The sequence below is a fragment of the Triticum aestivum genome, chromosome 2D (genome assembly GCF_018294505.1).
Source record: "Triticum aestivum cultivar Chinese Spring chromosome 2D, IWGSC CS RefSeq v2.1, whole genome shotgun sequence".
NCBI classification, from domain to species: Eukaryota; Viridiplantae; Streptophyta; class Magnoliopsida; order Poales; family Poaceae; genus Triticum; species Triticum aestivum.
Genome location: NC_057799.1, coordinates 44226141 through 44244795, shown reverse-complemented (window position 1 = coordinate 44244795; position 18655 = coordinate 44226141). Strand labels below are relative to the sequence as shown.

Sequence of the window (18655 nt, the reverse complement as noted above, 5' to 3'; positions counted from 1 at the left end):
GCATGTGGAGACACACCTGCTGGACGATGTACTGCAGGTCCGGCCGAGTGAGCGTCAAGTACTGAAGGGCGCTGACGATGGAGCGGTAGAACGCCGCATCCGGCGCGGGTGAACCGTCGAGCGCAGAAACCTTGGCCTTCGTGTCGATGGGCGTGGGGACGGGGACGGGCTTGCAGTTAAGCATGCCTGCCCGCTCAAGAAGGTCCTGGGCATACTGCTGCTGGTGGAGAAAGAACCTGTCGGCGCGTCGTACCACCTCAATACCGAGGAAGTAGTGCAACGGGCCGAGGTCCTTAATGGCGAACTCGGCGCTGAGGCGAGCAGTATGCTGGCGAAGGAGCTCTAGCGAGGAGGCCGTCAGGATGATGTCGTCGACGTAGAGGAGCAGGTAAGCGGTCGCCGGAGCCTAGTGGTAGACAAACAACGAGGCGTCAGTGCGAGTAGCTCGGAACCCAAGCTGCTGCAGGAAGCCGGCGATCCGCTGGTACCAGGCTCGAGGGGCCTGCTTCAACCCGTATAAGGAGCGGGAGAGCAAGCACACGTGGTCAGGACAAGCTGCGTCGACGAAGCCACTAGGCTGCTGACAGAAGACCTGCTCCGAGAGATGGCCATGCAAGAACGCGTTCGACACATCCATCTGATGCACCGGCCAGGCGCGAGAGACCGCGAGCTGAAGGACCGCGCGAATCGTGCCTGGTTTTACAACCGGGCGAAGGTGTCGGTGAAGTCAACTCCAGCACGCTGCCGGAACCCGCGTACCACCCACCGAGCCTTATAGCGCTCGAGAGACCCGTCAGGGACGAGTCTTATGCCGGAAGACCCACTTGCCAGTGATGACGTTGGCATGGGCGGTCCGCGGGACAAGCTGCCAGGTGCGGTTGCGCACCAGCGCGTCGAACTCCTCCTGCATCACAACGAGCCAATGCGGATCGCGAAGCGCGGCTCGAGCTGACGACGGGAGGGGTGACGGTGCAAACATCGAGGCAGCAAGGAGGTACTCATCCACGGAATAGCGCGTGATGGGTCGGTGAATACCGGTGCGAGCACGGGTGACCATGCGGGTGTCCGGGGCGGGCGGCGGGGCCGGCGAGACCGGTGGAGAAGCCGGCTGGGCCGGCGGGACAGGCAGGGCCGGGGGCGCAGCCGGCGGAGCTGACAAGGCCGGCAACGAGGCCGGCGAGGGGGGATTGACTAAGGGCGAAGTCGACGAAGAGCCCATCGGGATCACCGGTGAAGCCGTCGAGGAGCCAGGATCAGGCGGATGAGATGCGCTCACTGACCGGGCTACGAAGTCAACAGGAGTCGGGGGCGCCATGGCCGGCGGCGAGGATGCAGCCGGGCCGGTGGAAGAGCCTAGGGCGGCGGGTGACGGTGCCGGGTCCGACGCCACGGACCCAGACCAGGGCCCAGGCGCTGCGGGAGCGCCGAAGCCAGGGGAGGCCCACGCGCTGCAGGGGGCCCGAAGCCGGGAGGGGACCCGAGTGCAAGTGAGAGGCCTCCTCGAGGGGCGCCAGGAGGCGCGGGTGACGATGGCGAGTCGACCGGCGGCGGTACCTGGTGAAAGGGAAAAGACCTCTCATCAAAGTAAACATGCCGTGAAGTGAAAACTCGGTGGGAAACCGGATCATAGCAACGATAACCTTTGGTGTTTGGTGGGTATCCGAGAAAGATGCATGCCACGGAGCGAGGTGCGAGTTTATGAGGAGTAGTGGAGGCGATGCTAGGATAACAGAGACACCCAAAAACATGAAGGTCGTTATAGGAGGGAGGGCTACCGAAGAGGAGATGATGTGGTGCAAAGTTCCCACGAGCACGACTTGGACGAATGTTGATGAGGAGAGAGGCGGTGGAGAGGGCGTCCCGCCAAAACCAGGGCGGGACATTAGCGTGGAAGAGAAGAGTGCGCACACAATCATTGAGGGTGCGAAGGATCCGTTCGGCGTGATCATTTTGTTGCGAGGTATACAGGCAAGTGAGACGAAGAATCGTGCCATGTGTGGCAAGGAGGGTGCGAACCCCGTTGTCAGTCTGCAAGGCATGAATGGGACGCCCAAACTGCAGAGCGACATAGGAGTAAAAGGTAGTGAGAACGGAGAGTGCATCGGCGCAACGGGAAGGTCCACACATAGTGCGAAAAATCATCAAGTATGACAAGATAGTATAAAAAACCCGTATTACTGGCAACAGGAGATGTCCATAAATCACTATGAATCAACTCAAATGGATACGACGCCCCCGATGAGGACGCACTAAACGGAAGACGGACGTGCTTGCCAAGACGACAAGCATGACAAGTATGATCATCGGTTTTATTACACGTGAATGAAAAAGTCCTAAGAATATGACGAAGGGTGGCCGGGTTCGGATGTCCCAGCCGAGCATGCCAAAGGTCCACCTAAAGGAAATATGCCCTAGAGGCAATAATAAAGTTATTATTTATTTCCTTATTTCATGATAAATGTTTATTATTCATGCTAGAATTGTATTAACCGGGAACATAATACATGTGTGAATACATAGACAAACAGAGTGTCACTAGTATGCCTCTACTTGACTAGCTCGTTAACTAAAGATGGTTATGTTTCCTAACCATGGACATGAGTTGTCATTTGATTCATGGGATCACATCATTAGGAAAATGATGTGATTGACTTGACCCATTCCGTTAGCTTAGCACTTGATCGTTTAGTATTCTGCTATTGCTTTCTTCATGACTTATACATGTTCCTATGACTATGAGATTATGCAACTTCCGTTTACCGGAGGAACACTTTGTGTGCTACCAAACGTCACAACCTAACTGGGTGATTATAAAGGTGCTCTACAGGTGTCTCCGAAGGTACTTGTTGGGTTGGCGTATTTTGAGATTAGGATTTGTCACTCCGATTGTCGGAGAGGTATCTCTGGGCCCACTCGGTAATGCACATCACCACAAGCCTTGCAAGCATTGTAACTAATGAGTTAGTTGCGGGATGATGTATTACAGAACGAGTAAAGAGACTTGCCGGTAACGAGACTGAACTAGGTATTGAGATACCGACGATCGAATCTCGGGCAAGTAACATACCGATGACAAAGGGAACAACGTATGTTGTTATGCGGTTTGACCGATAAAGATCATCGTAGAATATGTGGGAGCCAATATGAGCATCCAGGTTCCGCTATTGGTTATTGATCGGAGACAAGTCTCGGTCATGTCTACATAGTTCTCGAACCCGTAGGGTCCGCACGCTTAAAGTTCGGTGACGATCGGTATTATGAGTTTATGTGATTTGATGTACCGAAGGTAGTTTGGAGTCCCGGATGAGATCGGGGACATGACGAGGAGTCTCGAAATGGTCAAGACGTAAAGATCGATATATTGGATGACTATATTCAGACATCGGAAAGGTTCCGAGTGATTCGGGTATTTTTTCGGGGTACCGGGGAGTTAGGGAATGCGAGGAAGAAGTAATGGGCCTCATGGGCCAAGTGGTGGAAGAGAGGAGGCAGGGCGCGCGGCCCCCCTAGCCCAAACCGAATTGGACTAGGGGGCCGGCCCCCCTTTCCTCCTTTTCCTCCCTCTTCTTCCTTCTCCCTCTCCTCCTTCCTTTCCTCCTCCTAGTAGGAGTAGGAAAGGGGAGTCCTACTCCTACTAGGAGGACTCCTCCTCCTGGCGCACCCTATAGGGGCCGGCCGGCCTCCCCCATGCTCCTTTATATACGGGGGCAAGGGGGCACCCTAGAACACAACAATTGATCTCTTGATCTCTTAGCCGTGTGCGATGCCCCCCTCCACCATATTCCACCTCGATCATATCGTAGCGGTGCTTAGGCGAAGCCCTGCGTCGGTAGCAACATCATCACTGTCATCACGCCGTCGTGCTGACGGAACTCTCCCTCGAAGCTCGGCTGGATCGGAGTTCGTGGGACGTCATCAAGCTGAACGTGTGCTGAACTCGGAGGTGCCGTACGTTCGGTACTTGGATCGGTCGGATCATGAAGACGTACGACTACATCAACCGTGTTGTGCTAACGCTTCCGCTTTCGGTCTACGAGGGTACGTGGACACACTCTTCCCTCTCGTTGCTATGCATCACCCTGATCCTGTGTGTGCGTAGGTGAAAATTTTGAAATTACTACGTTCCCCAACACCACCGTGGCGGAGAGAGCGACCAGAGCGGATGTGGAGGTGTTGGTGGAGTGCACCGGGTAGAGGCCGTCCGGGCTATCACATCGGTGGAGTACCATCCGGGTATGGGCGTCCTTGACAGAAAAACCCACTTCGTCAAATTCAACAGTTATAGGATTTTCACGTGTAAGAGAACGAACGGAAACAAGATTGGTGACTAACTCAGGTGAAACTAAGACATTAGACATATGTATAGGCATGGAGTTAGACGAAAAAGAACCATGACCGACATGAGTAATGGGAAGGGATGAACCGTCCCCAACAGTGATACGACATGCGGTAGAAACTGGATATGCGGACTTGAGGTTACCAGGGTTGGAAGTCATGTGGGCGGTAGCCCCGGTGTCCATATACCAGTCGCCGCCTCCGGTGTATGTGTTGGGTGTAGGAGCGGAGTGAAGCGCCGTGAGAAGGGCCGGATCCCAGGGTGCCGGCGGGAGTGCGGCGGCCGCGACAGGGGGCGCGGCGGGGTAGGCGGGCAGGGCCGCGGGGTAGCTGCCCAGGGCAGCGTACGCAGGCGCGGCGACGGGGTAGCCACCTGGGGCGGCGAACATCGCCTGATGGGCGCAGGGGCGAGGGTCGAGGATCCCAGCCGGGACGGGGTCCCGCGGCACTGGCATGGTGTACGCGTGGACCACCCCCGTCCAAAGGTTGGTCGCGGCGGCCCAGGGGGCTGGGGGCAGCGCCTGCTGCTGCGGCTGCCCCCCCCCCCCCCCCCCCCGCGCGCCGTGCTGCTGCTGCTTCTTGCCGCGACGCCCCCCGCGGCGACGATCGGGGGCAGGGGGCGGCGGCTGGTACACCGGCGGCGGAGGCGGCTGGAAGTAGGCCGCCGGTGGCGGCGAAGGCCGCGGCGACTGCGGAGCCGTGGGAGGAGCGGCGCGGGAGGTGCCTGCAGCAAGCGCCGTGTGCGTGGCCCGGGACTTCACCATCTTCATCCTCCTCTCCTCCAACCGAAGATAGGCAACAACCCAAGGAAAGGTTGGGTCCGGAAGGAACGTGAGGTTGGAGGCGCGTTGCTGAACTCTTCGTTCAGGCCAGCGGTGAGCGTGCTAAGGAGAAGCTCGTCGGAGACCCGCTCCTCGAGGTCGCAAAACTCGTCAGCAAGTTTCTTAAGGCGCACACAATAATTGTCGATAGACGAGTCAAGTTGATGGCAGCCAAAAAATTCTTGCTGAAAAAACACGCGGCACTGGAGGGCGTTGTCGAGGAAGAGCCCGTTCAGCTTCGCCCACACCGTCTGCGCGTCATCAGTGTCGCAAACGATGGTGTGGAAGATGTCCTTGGAGATGGTTTGGTACAACCAGCGGGTGATGGTGGCGTCGATAGTCAGCCAGTCGTCGTCCGCGAACATGAGGTCGGAGTCGACGGAGCCATCAACGTGATCGATGAGGTGGTACTCGCGGAAGACGAGGGAGAAGTAAGTCTTCCAGGCGTAGTAGGTGGAGGTGGCGTAGTCGAGGATGACGGGCACGCGGGCGAAGATGTCGAGATCGCGAACGACTTCCACCGGGGGAGGAGCCGGACCGTCGAAGGGGTTGGAGGGGAGGGACGCGGCGGCGTGGGGAGAGGCCATCGGTGGGGTGGCGCAGCGGCCGAAGGGGGGCGGCGGCGCGGGTGGGTTGGGGAGGTGGTGGCTAGGGTGGATGGGGCGGCGCGGCGTCTGAAGGGCGGCGGCGTGGTGGAAGGCGATCGGGAGGGAGGGGAGGGAGGAGGGTGGCGATCGGGAAGGAGGGGTGGGGAGGGAGGTGCGCGCGGCGGCGAGATGCAGCGGCGGTGTGGAGAGGTGGCGGCGGCGGCAGCGGGTAGGGTAGGGTAGGAGCGGAAGCTAGGTTAGGATCAGGAAGGAAACTGATACCATGTTGAAGGCAATGCAACTCTCGATGTATTGATCGGGTGCACGGTGCACGTATATAAGTACAAGGGCAGCGCTCAGCCTCATCTATACAAAGAAACTAGAGGCGGGGCCGGTAGGAGATTATCCTAACAGATACATGCATGTAATATGTTCAACAAAAATAAATCTGAAAAGCGTCACATCCAACAATATAGAACTGAAAAGTGCCACATCCAACGATAAAAAACAAGCTACAATACCTACACACCTAGCCTATTATTAGCCTATTTTTGATAATAGCAGTCGTTGCACGGGCCTTGGAAAGAGATGGTGTCCATCAGCTAGCAAGCCAGCTAGCCAGGGAAATGGAGGGCTTGGCTTGCGCCCCCTCATCGATGTGCGGCAAGGCCTTTTCCATGAAAGAGCTAGAGCTTATTGTCTCCATGCATCATGCCTCTTATCTCTCTTGAATATATACAAAAGGTAGTCGTTCATCCGCGTGCGGAATGCATGTGCGACTTAGATTTGGGGCTTGGGCGACGGCGAGAGGCAATGCTTCCCTGTAAGTGAGTATTTGCTTTGTGTGTGTGTCGTTTAGCTTTGTTCTTGCAGGAGCATAGAGGAAGGAAGGGGAAAGGACAAGAAGAGCGGATCCGGGCATCCCTGGACCAGCAACTTAAAAAAAGATATTGTAGTTCCTTGATGGAGCTAGCTAGGATGGGCGGCGACGACGACGTACGGCATGGCGAGGGTGGACAGGACTGCTGTTGCAGTAGCCCGCTCAGGAAAGACGTACGTGGTCGCACTCGTAGAGATTTTGCTCGCTGGCTGGGGTACGTCTCGCCTTTTGAAACCAAACCACCTCCCGTGGATCGGATCGGATCAGAAATAGAGCAGGCGCCGTTCGCCAACGTCGACCCGGCGACGGCGGCCGATGCACAACGCCAGGGTTGCAATCCCCACAAGCTTGACCAACCCGCGGAAAACGTTCTATCCTACATCTACGCCACCCTCCCCAACTTCCCCGTCTACCCTGGCACGCGGCTCCCCGTCCTCGCCGCCTCCTCCGACGGCATCGACCGCGTCAGCCGCCTCCCCGACGAGCCACTGCGTAATATTGTCGCCCGCCTCCCCGTCAAGGACGTCGTGCGCACCACCGCGCTCTCCTTCCGTTGGTGCGCACTATGGCCTTCAACGCCCCTCGTCCGCATCGACGCCTTCCTCCTCCCCAAAGCCGGGGCTTCCGCCCCACGCCGGCCAACTCGCCGGCCCTCACGGCCACCGTCTTCGACATCCTTGAAGCGCACCCGGGGCCCTTCCGCTATATCCACCTCGTCTGCAGTCAGAGTGCGTACAAGAACCGGCTCGAGCACTGGCTCCAGCTCCTCGCCGCCAGGGCCATCTAGGACCTCGTCCTCGTCAACCGCCCGTGGCCGTGCAACGAGCCCCTCCCGGCCACGCTTTTTACCATCACCCCCCTCACTCGCCTCTACCTCGGCTTGTGGACGTTGCCGGACACGGCTGCCCTGCGTGGTGCCTCCTTCTCCCACCTCTGTGAGCTCGGCCTCTGCAGCGTCGAAATGGAGCACGGCGTCGTCGACTCCCTCATCGCCAGGAGCCCCGTCCTGGAGGTCCTCAACATCCTGGGATGCATCAACGGGTTGCGTCTCCGCCTCCTTAGCCAGAGCCTATGCTGCCTGCAAATTAGCTGCTCGAAAATGGAGCACATTACCGTGGTAAAAGCTCCATGCCTCGAGCGGCTCATCCTGTATGGATCTGGCAAAATCACTCGTGGGTTGTGCAGCAGACTCAAGATTTACGATGTCCCCAAGCTGCACACATTTGGATACAGGCATATCGTCTAACAAATTATAGGCCCGGGGCATTTGAAAATAAATATAATTATTTATACTAAACTTTAATATTTGTTTATAATTATTTTCATCAAATTAAAAGCATAGATGCAATGCTTTATTAAACTTTGATGCTTCTTTGTAATTATTGTTCTCAAAATTAAAAAGTATATTGTAATAAAAGTTACAATTTTCATCTTAGAACATATATAACATAAATCACATGTCTTTCTGAACGATTCAGTGTCTCTGCATGCATATAATGTATATGTATATGTGTGTGTATTCTAAAATATCTTTGTATAGATCTCTAAAGTGTATGGTACAAAAATTATGTTGCTAGTGATATTTATGATTAGAAATACGCAAAGAAAATTGTAGTTTACAAAAGATTTTTAAGAGGAGCTTGGTACAATTGGCACACTACTTTATAATTCTTTTGGTCAAATATGTCTTGCATATCGCGGGAGACGCGGTCGCTCGGAAGCATGTGGAACTAGTTGAGGCATGTTGCCGATGAGGAAGACGAACAGATGGAGCAACATGATAAACTTGGTGTTGGCCATAGGGACGCACACTCGACTCTAGAAGGAAACCAGGAAAAGTACCCCAAAGCTAAAGCAAGTGGGAGAATCTCAAAGCTCGAAGAGTTGTCGCTTATGTAGTCACTCATGAATGCTATACCCATCCAGAGGAGGCCTGACTATTGTCTGTGGGACAAGGATGAAATATTATGCTATCGACCAATATAAGACATAAGCGCGCTTTAGTCAAGCCTAGTTACTACCTAGAACTCGCGAGGAATATCCCCATGTCTCAATGCTACTCACAGTAAAATTAGGGGATTTGTTTCCATTTTATTTTGAGATAGTGGTCTTATTTCTTCATTCCTAACATCATGGTTGTTCCTTGTCTACAGTTTAGAAGGTAATTTGCACTAATAGAATGCCCGTGCGTTGCTACGGGCTATAATGCATATATTTTAGGAAGCATCTCTGATCTGAACTCGTAATCCAATTATGCCCCTCAATCTAGTACTGCTTTTTTTTAAATGCACTCTTTGTTATTTTGGTTGGTGGTATATCATGGAGTTTTTGAAGGATTAACTATATGCACCTCTTCTCGTGGTGTTTCAGTCCGGGCTGTCATACGTACATTAGTGCATATGCCAGTTGAAATATTTGAAACATCATTCGAATCCATCACTGTTTGCCTCTGATGAACAAAGGTGGAACATAAAAAATATAATGATATTTTATACTACATTATATAAACATCTATAATATAGTATACTAGCACAGAATTTTTCATTTGCATTTTTTCCACCCTACAACCTTATCCGGATATTTTTTGAGAAATTCTTATCTGGACCCCCCCCCCCCCCCCCCCCCCCCCCCGACTCTCTCCTCCTCACAGCCCAGACCTGGCCAAATGGTCCGGCCCGCCACGGCACGGTCCGGGTTGAGTTAAATGGGCTATCGACACCAACCCGATGCTCAGAAAAAAAACCTCTCACCACCAACTCTGGCATTTCCTATTTAGCGCCACAGGCGCCAGTTAACGTGTATTTTGTTAACTGGCGCCTGTGGCTTCCGTAAATGGGCCGGCCCATCTAGTTGCCGGTTGAACATTTTTTTTGAAAATTCTGTTAACATTTTTTAGATTGATGAACTTTTTTGAATATTGATGAACTTTTTCTAAATTTAATGAACATTTTGTCTTGAAAATGGATGAACTTTTTTTTATTTATTAACTTTTTTTCAGTTCCATGAACTTTTTCTAACAATACATGAACTTTTTTTCAATTTCTATGAACTTTTTTCAAATTTAATGAACTTTTGCGAAATTGGATGAACTTTTTTCAATTTGAATGAACTCTTTTTCAAATTGATGAACTTTTTCAAAATTTATGAACCTTTTTAAAGATATGAACATATTTTTTCAAATGGATGAACTTTTAGTCTTTAAATCTGTAAATGTTTCTTCATTTCATATTTTTATTTTTGCAAAAAAAAATTAAGGCAGCATGCTAGTGGGCCGGCCCATGTTAGCAGCGCTGCAGGCGCCGGATCGTTAACGGGCGCCTGCAGCGCTGTATAGGAGCTCCCACCAACTCTTCCCCCTCCCAGCCACTCACTCTCTCCTCCTCTCCCCCGCGATGGCGTCGGCCGATGTCCCTCTCACTCTCTCCCCCTCCTCTTCCCACCGCGCCGCCCACCACGTGCGTCTCCCAACTACGCCGCCGCCGCCGCCCTCCTGCGCTGCTGCGAAGGAGGCAACCACCGCCGCCCACCTCCGCAGCTCAACCATCGCCGACCCATCTCGCCCACCGCCTCCCACAGCTGGACCACCTCCTCCCCGAGTAGACCAGGAACTCCGCCTCGGCGAGAGCTACGCCATCCTCGAGCCGCGCTTGCCGGGGAGCCGTGGATCGACGAAATCGCTCCCATCTCCTCCCACTCGCGCCTCTCCTGTCTTCCCCGATCCGTTCAAAAGAATTAGGGTGCCCCGCCAGTGTAGTGGTCCGCCGCTCGCCGCCGCCGGAGGTCCACCACTCGCCACCTTCCCCCTCTCGATTGCTTGCTATGCAGCCTGGGCGTCGTGGTCCGCCACTCGCCGCCGCTGGACGGCTGGAGGTCGTCGGCACCCAAGTGCCGCCCACGCTCTGGCGCTTGCACGCCGCCGGCCCTGCCCCATCCTACCCTCCGCCACCACCTTCCCCACCCCGAGCTCGGATTTACGAAGCCCACTGCCTTCCAGTTCGAGCTCCGCCTCGACCTCATCCCTGCTGCCGCCGTCTTCCCTGAACAAGCCCTCATCTGATACACTCTCGTCCGCGACGTGCTTCTCCAACCATCGGTACGCGACGGTGGTTCGGTCCGGGAGGCGGCTCCTGCAATCCTGGCCCTGGCGTCGCCGCAGCGGTGGTTCCATTCCGGCGGCATCAGGGGAGCACAGAGCGTCCACGACCAGCAAGCAGAGCCGGCCAATGATGCAGCAGCGCCGGCCATGAGGAGACGCCAGCCGTGGCGGACGCGGAGACAACAACCATGGGCGTGGAAGACGGTTTTGGATCCTGTGAGCCGCCGCCGCCGCCGCACAGAAAGTCAACGCCGGCCTTCTGCTGCTCCATGTCCAACAAGTCGCCCACGAGGCGTCAGTGTGGCATTGCTAGCTCCAGCTTCCCCCTGCAATCGTCTCTGCCGCCGGCACTTGCACGCAATCATGCTGGTGAGGCTCTTCATGTTTACTTTGTTCTGCTTGTAACATGGCCTATACTCACAAATATTTTGCATCATCTGAACAAATGATGGTAAATTGATTCATATGTAATGTGACATCCTGATTACAAGTTCTGTTAGATTAGTTTTTCTGTTGGAATAATTGTTCTGTTGGAGCAGAACAATGACATCCCTGTGATTCAGTTTTTAGGGGATGGACAGAATGGGAGTATAAAACATTTGACTACTGTATTTTTTAATACTTATAAACAGGGAGTATATATCATCGAGATAGTACAGGGATATCCAACATAATCAGAGACCTTATGGTCGGATCGATCTTCATATATAGTAGAATGTTTTATTTGTTTGCAAGTTAGGTAATTGTTTTTTTTTTTTTGAGCCGTGGTGTTTTCCATAGTACTAAATTTGTATTAGTTAGTCCTACAAGTGTGAGTTGTTCATAAGCATATAATATAATCTGCTACTGTCAATATTTACCTCTGAAACTCTGGTATTCTACTCTTTATTTTCCTGATACCTTGTCAGTCAGTATGTCCTGAGTATACCCACACTACAGGTTTCTGTAGTTCAAGATCAAAGGCAAGAATCAGCCAAATATGATGATGAGAACAAGGCTAATGATGGAGAACCTTCATCTATCGAAGCTGGGCAGTCTATTGGGAATACTAAGTTTCAATGCGCATCCTAAGTTTCAGTTACCTGAAATCAAGGCCAGTTTCAGTCGATGCCGAAGTAAACTACCACATGTAAGTTTAGGGACACACATTAGTTTCCGGCTAGGGATTTAATGGCTGCCGAACTTTATGCACATATGGCGTGGTAGAGATGCAGGCTTCGTTATCCTGCAGTTATCTGAATTTTTTCTGACCTGCACTCTTCTTGCCTTAGTTCTGTTCTTAACATAATTATTACTTACTGATAGACGAATACTTGTTTGCCTTCATCATCTGCATTTCAAATGACTCATTATGCATCAGGCTAGCTAGGCGATATGAAATTTTACTTCTTGGCTATAGCCACCGAGCACTGCAATTTGAAATTACAACCACAAATTTTGGGTTAGTCGAAAGGGCATTCTTAATCTGATACAGTCAACCGAGCACTGCAATTTCAAAACAAGAAGCGGCTGCTACCATATTATTTATGTTTACAATTAACAAACTACATCCTGACATTCCTTCTTATTTTTGTTTGCATCCAGATGTGATGACTTTGAGAAAATCCATGCACTTCAATTGGACAGGAGTTTTCTGCCACGTAATCGATGATGCACTTCACGTGACAGAATTGTAAGATCAGTACTTCTATCTACTCTATTCATCATATCTACACTTCTGTTTATTCATTCTATGAGCTCTCTATTTAAGAGAAACAACAGAGACTACTATTTAAGAATAGTAGCCTTTTCAATTAAATGCTGAAGTATGTGTTTTCTGCATGCACCCACAAGTTATTCAAGAAAAACTAATTAATGCCTTAAACTTAAAAGTATCTCATGGCCACAACAAACAGTTCACTCAAAATTAAAACAGGAACTACTTTTACTGGTAAGTGGTAACTGTGCATCTCCATATTGTGCTGCAAACAAAAGCATAACAGGGTTTAGGAACCACAGTTTTAATTTTGAAAACCTTTACGAGTTTAGCAACAAACCGGCATGGTAGCAAAGTTTTTAGAAATACGGGGTAATAAAAATGTAGTACTTCAATGTGTGGGCAAGCAATAGTACGTTTTTTTATAACAACTATTAGGATGTGATTCGAGTCTGACATGACATTTTCAATGGTAGTCACATTAGTAACGGCTGAAATGTATGCAACTTCTATATGGTATCGTAGTGCCATTTGAAGAGAGAAGTAATGCTGCTTAAGATAAATAAATATTGACTGAAAAAATGTACCATGTCAAAACTGCCCAACTGAAATATCATGATCTGCACCTAAAGTGTGTTCCCGGTGACGAAGACAACTATATGTTGTTTCCTTAAGGAAAACATGCACACACATTATTGATAGACAAAAATGCCACAATAATTAAATCTGTCTAGTGTATACTAACCGAACTGAAACATATAGAATTAAAACAGGGGGCGATCGTCTCATGTTATTATCTAACATGTCATATTAGCTATACCTACATCTCGAGACGTTCAAAACATAGGTGCACTGGATGCAAAAACTGTATAGATGCATACTGTAAATCCTCAGGGTCTGAGCAAAACATGATAAAATTGAAGATGAAGTGCACTGGCCCGTAGCAACGCCACTGAAGCTGGGCATTCTTAATCTGATAGTGGTCGCGCACGTTTAAATAAAGATTACAGTCAAATAAAAAACAAAGATAAATATTTGTACAAAAGCGCCCCAGAGCAACAAATTCTCTGTAGAATAAGAGTAAATGCTCTTGTCATATTCAAAACCCGCTGGTTTCTTAAGTGCGGACTTCAACCTGTAAGGACTTCCTTATAGACGATATTCTTCATCGAGGTTTGTAAGGACAAGGCAGGTCTTTTTCGCTTCTTTGATTTACCGCTTTGCTTCTTGCCATTATCCTTCTCCTTCTCCTTCTTAATGAGGATCTTTATGTTCCTCTTCGCGGTGGATCAAGACACGCGACATAGAGTTGACCATGAGAGAACACTGGATTAGGTAGGTATACGCCAACAATCGGAATCGTCTGTCCTTGAGCCTTGTTAATCGTCATAGCAAAGCTAAGCCTTACAGGAAATTGCTTCCTCTTGAACTTGAATGGAAACATGTCGTTGTCAGACGGGCATAGGGATATTCGAGGAAGGAATACCCTCCTACCTGCGTGTTGTCCGATCACGATTTCTGCGTCGATGGCGTTCCTCTCGAAACCTCGCACCACAAGCCTCGTCCCGTTACATAGACCATTAGCCGGATCAATGTTCCTCAGAAGTATGACAGGGCAGTTGAGCTTCAGTTTGAGTGCATTGATACGTCTGCAACGTACATATAGTTTTTGATTGTTTCATGCTATTATATTATCTGTTTTGGATGTTTTATATGCATTAATATGCTATTTTATATGATTTTTGGGACTAACCTATTAACCTATAGAGCCCAGTGCCAGTTTCTATTTTTTCCCCTTATTTTAGAGTTTCGCAGAAAAGGAATACCAAATGGAGTCCAAACAGAATGAAACTTTCGCGATGATTTTTCTTGGACCAGAAGACACCCAGGAGACTTGAAGTGCAAGTCAGAAGAGCCACGAGGCGGCCACAAGGGTGGAGGGCGCACCCCGACCTTGTGGGCCCCTCGTTGACCCCTTGACCTAGATCTTCCTCCTATATATTCTCAAATATCCCCAAAACTTTCAGGGGAGCCACGAAACCACTTTTCCAGCGCCGCAACCTTCTGTACCCATGAGATTATGGCACCCCGGCTCAGTGAAACCGGAATGCCCCGTATTTCAGCCTAGAGATCGAGGAGAAGTCTTCTGGAATACGGCTCTACTTAGCATAGAACAAATCAGCTCTTTATTACAATCTATATGGGTACAAGGGGGTTACATCGGTACGGTGAAACTACGCCTGCCACGGTTGCTCCATGCAAGCAGCAGGACAACACGACGCAGCGGAATAACTTCTAGCAGCGGAATAACGACGACGGTGGTGAACTCCACTCCGCAGGGACTCTAGCTGGAATGCTTATCCTAGCTCGCAAACAAAGGATCCACGACAAACAAGCAATCGAATCCGGCATGACCTGCAAACTGGCATGACACGCCAGGTCAGTACATTGAATGTACTTGCAAGCTCACAGCAACCAAAGCAATCAAGACAAACAATAGCATGGCAATTACAGGTTAACAAGGATTAACATGATCTAACAGATCAATCATAGCATGAACAAGATGATACAGCTAGAACAATACGAGCATGGCATGAACATATGAAGATGATAATACTAGCATGCAACATGATGACGCTATCATGCACCAACTTACTCTGCTTGGGTTACCTCGTAACCATCACCTGCACAAACTTACCATCACGGACATCACCGATCATCTCAGGATCAAATCAAGCTTGGTATTAACAATACCGTAGTAATCATTCATGACCACAAGGAGCTTGACCTTTACCCTTGACTCTCGCATAACACCACAAATATCCATCAACTCGGTATCCACGATACCACAATGATCCTTTCACGATCACATAAATATCAACCAACTTCTTTCATCATCGAACTGGGGTTGTTATTAATCAGGTTATTATGATTACTGTTGACCCATAGTATGACCGACTACGAACTGGGCCCATATCCGCGGGCGCGGCTATCGATAGATTTAATAAACACTCTGCAGAGGTTAGCACACTGTACCCACACCACGGAACCCGTGGCCTCGCACTCCCATACGTGCGGACCACGGCGTCCCGACAAAACCGATCTACTGCCATGACACTCTCCCGGCCACTCCGACCAACTCCCCTTTGGGCTAAGTCCTGGGTGGCCCCGTGCCTACCAAAGGCACCAACGGCCACCGTCATGGCAAAACATAAACGGTCCCAAACGGGGACAAAAGCGCACAAAACAACTCGGGCACACAAGGCTTATGCCGTCCTACCCGGCCAAGGTAGCGCCCGCGCATAACCTTCCCTCGTTGGAGGCACTAGCGAAAGGCATGACAATAGACCCAGTTAGGACCTCCCATAAGGCAAGTGTGGTTGCACTGGTTAGCTCGATTCAATGGTACCATGACTCGGCCAACAGTTGTTCAAGTTAAATTTAATCCGGTTAAACTTGAATGCAATATGTTGAGCCATGATAAAAATAACATGATGCAATTACAATGCATGAACATGATATCAACATAAGCATGGGGGTGCAACATATATAACTATCAACCATATCAACGCTGAATCATATCCAACTGAGCATGGCATAATGACGAGCATGAATATCACAAGCATAACTCTACTCATAGCATAACATGACCACTAACATGAACAATAAATACCATGCAATAACATAACGATAAAACTACCATGCAAGCATTTAGCCAACTAGGTGCAAAAGAGCATGCAGAACAACGGTACTCGGAACAGACAATAGTCATGCACCGAAGACCATCACCAACATGTACTACTACCAAGCCTGGCCAATATTAAAGTAATACTAGCATGAAGGACATAATAACAAAGTGCAAGAAAACATATCATGACGGTAACCACCGATCCATAAGCATAACCGAAATAACGACAGCAGTAGCAAAACAAACAGACATTTATTAAAGATTCAAGTTGAAAACCAATGCTTCTGCATGGCTATCATGCGAATGGTGGTTGTGGCTTGCCTGGGGATGAAGAAGGCTCCGGGAAGAGGTGCAGAACGATCACAGAAAGAATCGCCGGAAAGGGTTCTCTCTCGGAGGGGCTGATTAGGGGCAAAGGCAAAAATATCATTTTCAATATGTCAAACCATAGTGAAAATGATGGGAACAGAACGGTCTCAACGAGACGAAGACGTGGGCATTGGGTTCACCTCAACCGGAGTCTCGAGCAAAAAGTTATAGCCCGACGAAGTTCAGGGACCAATCTGTAAAAAGATTTCTACAAATAGGCCCCTGAGCTGAAAAACAGAAAGCACATTTCGATGAATACGCCTTCTCAGCAGAGAAAACGTATTGCTAGCCATAGTTAAGTCAAAATACGCTTTCCCGAAAGGAGAACGTATTCTAACAGAACTAAGACCAAAGTACGCTTTCCCTTACCGAAAACGTATTTCATCAAAACGTGTTTCCACTTATCCAGCTAGGCGGTGGCGGGGTCAACGCGTGTGGCTGACGAGCGGGGTCCATAGGGTGGTGGGACCCGCCACTTATCCACGCTGGCAACAAGGTTAACGCCCGTGTCACTGCCAGCGGGGCCCACCGGATCTCTCTCTCCTCCTCGCTCCTTCCCTTCTTCCTCCCGACGCGGGCCCCAGAACAGAGGAGGCCGCGCACGCCGGCGAGGACTCCGGCCGGCTCCGGGCATCATTTGGGACGCCGCGGCCACCGGCGAGACGAGGAGGCGGAGCTGCATCCACCTGGACGTGAAGCGGCCCTGGACGTGAAGCGGCCACCGGCGAGACGAGGAGGCGGAGCTGCATCCACCTGGACATGAAGCGGCCACCGAGGAGCACCGAGACGAACGAATCGTCCACCGCGGCGGAGGATGGTTTTGGCCGGAGTTGGAAACGGGGCTACGACCATGGAAAGGGAGGGAGGAAGTGAGCGAGCGGCTCTAGGAGGTCGAGGGGCTTGCTGGTGGAATCTAGACGAGGAGGGAGTGGCCGGACTACTTGAATTTCAGCCGGAGGGGGCAGCGGCCATGGTGGCCGTGGGGAGGATGGAGAGGCTCTGGCGATGGTCTGAGGGGTCGGGGAGGTTGCTAGAGAAGAGGTGAGGCTGTTGGGGAGCTCGGAGGGGCTCGGGGTGGCCTTAAATAGGCTGGGCGGGGGAGCACGACTCGGGTGCCGCCAAGGACACGCTGGGCAGCTCCGGTGATAGACGGATGCATCACGGGGAGGGCGAGGAACGCGACGACGGGGAGCGGACGAACCTCACGAGACAAAAGAGGCCGAGGGAAGGGACTTAAATGGCCGTGGCGCGAGGTGCCAAGACGGTTGCCGCCGCTCGAGCTCGGCCAAAGCTCTGGCGAGGCTCAGCGAGCACGGGGTGGCACGGGAACGCGACAAGGGGAGGAGCGGACGAGCCGCAGAGCTCACGGAGCAGAGGAGGCCAAGGGAACACGGGGAGGAAGCGGACAGAAGAGGAAGACGATGGTCGGCTACAGCGCGTCCGTGGGCGCACGGCGACGAGCGCCAGCGAGGAGGCTTCGGGAGGGGGAGAGAGGTCCAGGGGGGCGGCGACGACGCGGGAAACATGCTGGACAGGTTCACGCGCGCGAAGACGACGAGCGCGAGCAGGGCCGAGGCAAAACGACGCTCTGGACGCGGCTATGGCATGCCAAAACGGTGGTCACCACCGGTACTGGCACGAAGAGACCAAGGGAGGCTGTGAGGAGTTGTCAAGTGACTAGTCCCTGCATAATATAGGCCGAGGGAGGTGATGGATCGACAAAAGGAGCCAAGGAGAGGAGTGTGGCATCGCTGAAAGTTTGCTGCATCAAACTTGGACGTGCACTGCTGATCAATAGGAACTTGATTGGGTCAAATGGTGTTGTCTGGGGTGTTTAGATAAGGAAGGACTATGATCTTGTTAAGTTTGGAAGGAAATGGACCAAGATTTAATATAGTTGCTTCACAACTGCTTAAATTGGTCCGGAATAGAGATCAAGATGATGCACTCAAATGGTGAGTCAACTTGAGCTCAAATTGGGCATGGCAGATTTATTAGGACATATGAAGATGCTCAAAATGTCTCATACCAATTGGCCAAGCCAAAATGGTTCTTGCTTCATAATGGTCCTCTCTGAACGGGAACTTGAGAAAATTCCTGAGGGAAAATGGATAGATGAAATGAGCCCAAATTTTGTGGAGCTAAGTTATATAGATAGGAGAAGGCCTAGGAAAATTTTCAGA

General features: G+C 51.0%; 1 long non-coding RNA gene and 1 pseudogene across 1 annotated transcript; both read left to right on the top strand.

The window, feature by feature from the left end:
- Nucleotides 1–6705: 6705 nt before the first annotated feature.
- LOC123055620 (vegetative cell wall protein gp1-like) lies at nucleotides 6706–7919 on the top strand (annotated as a pseudogene).
- Nucleotides 7920–10001: 2082 nt separating this feature from the next.
- Nucleotides 10002–14180, top strand: LOC123048617 (uncharacterized). The gene is made up of 3 exons (XR_006423336.1): nucleotides 10002–11088; nucleotides 11659–11848; nucleotides 12304–14180. It is a non-coding gene; the product is annotated as an uncharacterized lncRNA (long non-coding RNA).
- The last annotated feature ends 4475 nt before the right edge of the window (nucleotides 14181–18655 follow it).